Raw genomic sequence first — 6905 nt, 5'->3', positions numbered from 1 at the left:
ATAATTCCTTTCTCTAAAACCAATAAAAAGAAAACTTTTAAAATGAGAACCTAATTGTCACCCCTCTCCCTGCCCCCATTGCTTGCAAACCATTGAGGTTCCTCCCCAAGGCCTGCAGAGGAAGCCCAGCCCTGTCTTGTCCGTGGCTCTGCATGTCAGCCTCTTGTCCCCTCTTGTTCCTGCTCCTCTCAAGGCTCAGGAAACATTTTCAAGTCCTTCAATCATTTTGACACACTGTTTCCAGGAGGCTCGGGAAACAGAAGTGTCAGTGCACATGTCTACCAGGATGAACGAGGATGGAGGTCCCTCTGTGTCGTGCATGGGAGGTTCAGTAATTGCTAAAATCAGTTGTTGTTGTTTTCCAATTAGGAAATAAAGGACGAGCCGCACCAGAGAGGGATCTCTGTGGGAATCTGAGGAACTAAGTCCCCTCTCTAGGATCACCAGAGAAATACAGCACACGCAGCGAAATTTCATTTTCAGGTAAACAACGAATAATTTTCCAGCACCGTGTATCTGTCACATGGGACACACTTAGACCAAAATTTTATTTACTGTCTATCTGAAATGCAGATAGAACTGGGCTTTCTGTAATTTACTTGCTCGGCGGGCCAGCCCTTCGTCAGCATTTGTATTTCATGTGCTTTCCTTTCACACGTCAGCACAAACCTTGCCGCCTCTGCCGCCCACGAGCATTCACTGGACACGAGGCTACACTAAGCGCCCGCTCTGCATCCACACGTTTCATCCTCAGGATGACACTGTAGATCAATGCTGTTATGAGCGGTATTATTTTACTTACCATATTGAACATTTGCTATCTGAAAAGTAACCATGTGTCAGAACTCAAGTCCTGCTAGCTGGGCTGTGCAAGCCTGGGGTCTTTCATGAGGCTGCAGTCCTTGGATGGCATGCAGGGGGCTGGGGACCCACCTCCAGGTGATCCATTCACATACCTGGCACACTGGTGCTGGCAGAAGGCTGTGGGGACTAGTACCACCCCATTTTACAGGTGGAAACATTGAGGCTCAGAGAGATTGAGGAACCAACCAGGGTAGCAAGTGGCGGAGCTGGGGCCGGGGCCCAGACCACCTGACTCCAGATGCGAGCCCTTTCCTCCTTCTCGCTTCATTATAGGTGAAGACGTCCTCCATCCTCCATGCTCATCACACAGGGAACAGTTGTAATGAACTGCTTCGAATGTTGCTGTGTGTGGCCTAACATGTGACTGCAGGCACCCAGAGCAGGCCCCTGCGGAGTCCTGTAGACCAGGAAAAGGCGCACGTGAATCACCTTATTACTGCAGGACATTCTAGCGGGTGTTGTGCAGGGCGCGGGGTTTCCTCCCTTAAGTCGGTCAGGCGTGTCCCGTGCAGTCAGGGCTACACTCTTAATTTGCTTTTTCATAGATAATTTGAAAAGTTCCAATCCATGCCCTGTCAAAACAATTATAAACTATAAATTTATGGAGTCCACATTGCCAAGCGGCGACCGCACAACTCTGCAGGTGTGGAAAATGTGACGTCAGAGGCTGATTGAATTGAGGCATCGCTGAAAACAGCACAAATTCTGCTGTTCTGGGACTTTGGGTAATTCTCCCTGAGCCTCTGGGAGGCTTCCGGGCTGCAGGCCCATCTCCCTAATCCTTTCAACAAAGGATCTCGTTCCAGCCTCTTCCAGGGTCCGGGAGACTGAACTGAGAGACGGCTGGGCCTTCCTGCCGAGGTTGAGGAAAATGTGGTAACCGCACCAGGTGGCACCACCTGCGGTTGGCTCCAATTCCAGGCCCACAGCTGCTGCCCAGCTGCAGAGACCCAAATCCCGAAGTTTTCTGAGGATTTTCCCACCATCTGGGCTCAGGGGTTCCCACGCCCAGAAGCTTCCTCATGAGCCAGTGTCTCGTTTCACATGTTCCCACTGCTCACAGCCCCTTCCTTCCTTGAGAATAATTTAACCCGCCCCCACTGATGCCCCCACTCGGGCCGCAATTACGCTCATCTGTCCTCTGCCTGGCCGGTGGTATTCTGACACCTTTGCTACCCGAGCTCTAAGCAAGAGTCATATTTATTTTTGTTAATCCTTGCCTGAGGATATTTTTTCCACTGATATTTTTTTAGAGAGAGTGGAAGGGAGAGAGGGAGCGGGAAAGAGAGAGAGAGAGAAAGAAAAGCATCAATGTGAGAAAGACACATCCGTTGGTTGCCTCCTGCACGCTCTCCAACCAGGACCAGGGATCGAACCTGCAACCCAGGTACAAGCCCTTGACTGGGAATTGAACCTGTGACATAACAGTTCATGGGCTGATGCTCCACCCACTGAGTCACACTCACACCCGTAGGGCTGAGGATCATATTTAAACTCTCGAGCCAGCAGGCATCGCCTCTGTTCATAAATACTTTTGAAGGAGTTTCAGTAACAATTCTAATGTCCCCCGGTGTTCCCTTATTGCTAACCTATGCCTGTAATTAGGGCTCCTGGATCCCAAGGTTACCAGTCGATAGCTACAGAGCCGCTCCCCCTGGGTTCTGAAGGCGCTCTGACCCAGAGCCTGGCTGGGCAGGGTTTGGGTGGCCGCATGCCTGAGGACCCCGTCCCCACGTCTCACGCACACTCGCTGGCCTCGGGCTTCTGGTGTGTTGCGGTTTGGAAGGTGGTCTTCACGAACATGGTGTTTAAAAGAATGCACATTCCCATGCTTATAATGTTAGGCATTTCTTTTTCTTTTTAACCCTCACCTGAGGATATTTTGTCCATTGCTTTTCAGAGAGAGGGGAAGTGGGGGGGACAAGGATGTGAGAGATACATTGATTGCTGCCTCCCACAAGCCCTGACTGGGGCCAGGGATCGAGTTGCAACTGAGGTACGTGCCCTTGGCTGGAGCTGAACCCAGGACACTTCAGTCCACCGGCCAATGCTCCAACCACTGAGCCAAACCAGCTAAGGCTGTTAGAGCTTTCATGGGCCACAGGGCATGGAAAGAAATGATGTCCTCAGGTCATTTCTATAAGCAATGCTGGGGACACCTGTGCTTGACAAGAAGTCTCTGAAGAAGCCTGTTAGGATGCATTTCAGATGGACAGGCTGGAAATTGATGAAAACCAGGGTTATTCTCGGAAGAAGCACTTAAGTCACTCCATTCAGGACAGGAACGATGACTTCAGCAAGGCCCTTGGGTTGCGAGGCACCTGAGATAGGCTCTTGTGGGTTTAGTTGCCTGTCACCCATTTTTCCTGCTGGAAAGAGCATTGAAACTGCCTTCGGTCCAAGAGCTGAGTGAGCATCGGAGCCCAGGCGCCTTCTTGCGCTGCGTCCTCCTGGTCCAGGGACCGGCTCGGGGATGGACGTGTGCCCCAGGTTGGCGCAGTCACAGTGGAGCCAGAACTTGCACAGGAGCAGCTGAGGACAAAGCTCTCTCTTTCTCCTTGGACTTGAAACAATAAAAGCTGGTGATGACTGGATTCTCTTTGGTAAGTTAGAGGAGGGTGTTCCCATGAGAATTTTTACCCCATTACATGAGCTTCAGGAACTGGGGGGATTTGCGTTATTGAAGAGGAAAATGCATTATTGCATGAAATCCAAGTATAGAGTAAACCAGCCCTCAGAAGTTAAATCAGAGAGAAAACGTCCCCAGGAAGCAGGCTGCGTGCTGCCTTGTCTCCCTTCTGAGGGTGTAGCTCCCTTGTGCCTCTGTTCAAGGCTGTTTCCCTCAATGCTCCAGGCACAAGGCAGAAAAGCCTCCGCCTGCCTCACCTCACTGCTGGGCCAGCTCACTCATAGCGCCCACTCCTGACTCCTGGCGAAGGCTTGCACAGGCGTCCAGCGCTGGTCCAGCCTGATCCGAGCAGAGCAGCAGGGTCCCGTGCTAGGAACTTGGCCACAGAGCTCTACCGGGGGGCGGGGGGCTCAGCTTTCAAAGAACGGGCTTTACAGACAACCCCAAATACTTGGCACACACGCATATGGAACTCGTCTTTTGCATTCTCAATGAGAAGATTTTCACCTTGGTAAAAAACGCACAGGCTGTTTTAGGAGATGGGGGTCGCTGCCCTTAAGCGACACACCAGTCGGCTCTGACCGAAGTCCCCGTGCGGCATGCGCTCCACAGCGAGCAAGAAGAAACAAACCGGCTGGTTTAACGGCTCCCACTGCCCTCCCCAATTAGGTCAGAATTCCAACAAGGAGTCAGTCAATCCCTCCAGGGACACAGTCCCACCCCCTCCACACCAGCCCTCACTCCAGTTGCTGTTTGTTACGATGTCCCAATTCACAGGAGGTCCTCGCCTCATTCACCCCAACAGCATTTCTTGGCCCAGTCCAGCCTGCCTCCCTGCCTCCAAAATAAGTCGTGATCCTCTCCGCCCCCCTTATTAGCTGCGTCACTTTGGGAAGAGCACTTCATCTTTCAATCTTCAACTGGGTTACTCATCTAGAGATGGGATAACAAGAGTACGTCCCTCAAATCTGACAATATCCACCCAATACCGACGTTAGGCAGCAGGTCCGCTGGGAGTCTGTCCCACAGATAGAGCCACATGCGTGTGAAATGACAATCACGAGGTTCTTCTTCGTATCCTTTGTGATAACAAAATATTGAAAGCAATCCAATTGGCCATCAATGGGGATCCATTGAATAAACCATGCCACACTCATCTCCTAGATCTATTAAGAAAAAAAGGCAAGACACAAAATAAGGTGGGTTTATGGTATAATAAAAAATATTGGGTCTTTGTCCCCAGTTCCTGGCACACAGCACCTAAAACCGGAATTTGTTGTCTTTTGTGTGCTAATGAGATGACTCAGGCTGGGGCCCTACATGTCTTCAGGATGGGGGCTGAGGTCAGAAAGCCATGATTATAAAGGGTTGGAGCTTTCGGACCCCCTTTCATGACCTCCAAGGAGGGGAGAGGGGCTGGAGATGGAGTGGTTTAATCAAAGATGCCTAAGTAATGAAACCTTGATAAAAACCCCTAATGGGGTCTGGGAATTTCTAGATTAGTGACTACATCGATGTGCTGAGAAGGTTGTGGGCTTCGACAGGGCATGGAAGGTCTGTGCCACCTTAATATCCCCTCCCCCTCTGCAGCTCTTCCATTTGGCTGTTCCTGAGTTGTATCCTTTATGATAAAGCTATAACTACAAGTAGAAAACTTTCCTGAGGTCTGTGAGTCATTCTAGCTAGTTATCCAACCTGATGGGGGGCAAGGGTTGTGGGAACCACTAAATTTGCGGTCAGCCAGGCAGACATGGGGGTCCCCTGGGGACCCCAGTTGTGCTGGTGTCTTCAGTGGGGGCAATCTGGCACCACTCAGGCCTTAACTGGTGGGATCTGCTGTTCACACTGGATAGAGTGTCAAAATTAAATTGAATTGTTGGACACCCAGCTGGTGTCGTAGAATTGGAGAATTGGTGTAGAAAAATGGCACATCTTTGTTGTCAGGGAAAAGAAACCCACATCTGGTGTAAAAGTCCCAGTGTTGCATGCGAACATTTGCGCCCTGAGAGAAGCAGGACTAGGTGTTTGTATTTACCCGTGTTTTCATGATGAAACAGTGAAACATAGACCAGAACTCAGTAAAAACGACGACCTTGAGCAGAGTGGGCAGAGGCGGGGGGCAGGCAAAACTTCCCTGTGTACAATGTTCTTGCAGTTTTTTCACTGAACCGTGTAAGCGACCGACTCCCTCCTCCTTCCCGGGCTGGTGCACGTCCAACACCAGCATAACCACAGGGGGCATCTGTGGTGAGAGTCACGGTGCAGGGAGAGGTGGAGATGCACTGAGGTGCGTGTCCCTCCGCAGATGAGCAAAGCTCCTGAAAAGGCCCCGAGAAGGCCCCGAGAAGGCGCGATGTTCCTATGGAGGCTGCGAGCCCCTGCCGATGCCAGGAGCCAGACTGGACCCTGCTGGTTCCTGACAATCATGTAAATCAACAGGAATTGACACGAAGCAGCTTCACGGTGGAGATGGAGGGAAAAGGCCGGGGGAGGAAAAGGGAAAGAGAGGAAGGGAGTGGAAGCGGCAAGTTCATGTGCATTAGACACCTCCTCCGTCCCACGAGACTCTTCCTCTCCCACATGCATTTTTAATGTCTCTACCGCTCCCATTTACCCCCCAGCTCTTGCCATCTGTTCAGCACCGCATTGTTCTGGAAGGGTGAATGAGACGTGCCTGGCACAGGGCAGCTGCCTTCATTCATTCTGGTCCCTGACAGTTTTACTGGTTCTCACAGTTTCCCTGTGCTGAAAACCACTCAGATCTCAACAATTTTGAGCGTTCCTGCCAGCAAAGAATAAAGAAACTGCATATTCAGTGACTGAAGGACCCCCGTGGGTTTATAACGGTCTGAGTAACAGGTAACTTGATTTCTCTTAAGCATTGAGATACTTAAGAGTCTATAAAAGAATTTTGGGATTTAGGGAATACATGTCTTCCGGGAGCAAAAAGTAATTATCTTGACAATTTCGATAAATCAAATTCTATTACTTTGAGGAACATTCTAAGTTCAAAGATGTGCTTCTGTGAGAAACTTTCAGTAAAAATAGGAGCTGGTGACTAGTTTGGGGCAAATTTTGACTCTTGGAAGACTGTATCTTATGCCTTGAGTTCAGGATTTTAAAATATTTGCTGCATCCCATCCTTTCTCTCCACTTGATCTCTCGATGGAGCTATGAGGTAGGCAGGGCCAGTATTATCATGTCCATTTTATAAATGAGGAAACTGAGGCAAAGCCAGGTCTGCAAACTCAACAGCTCCTTCTGCTGGGGCTCACAGGTGTGCAAGCTGGGCAGGTGAGGGAGGGCCTCATGCTCTGAGGGGCTGTGTTTGGTTCAATATTCTGCTGTTACCATCTTGAAATTCTCTATACTTTTGAACCAGGAGCCCCGCATTCCTTTTTGCACAGAGCCC

Source organism: Miniopterus natalensis, chromosome 7, assembly GCF_054644295.1.
Source record: "Miniopterus natalensis isolate mMinNat1 chromosome 7, mMinNat1.hap1, whole genome shotgun sequence".
Lineage (NCBI taxonomy): Eukaryota > Metazoa > Chordata > Mammalia > Chiroptera > Miniopteridae > Miniopterus > Miniopterus natalensis.
This window is presented reverse-complemented; position numbering follows the sequence as displayed.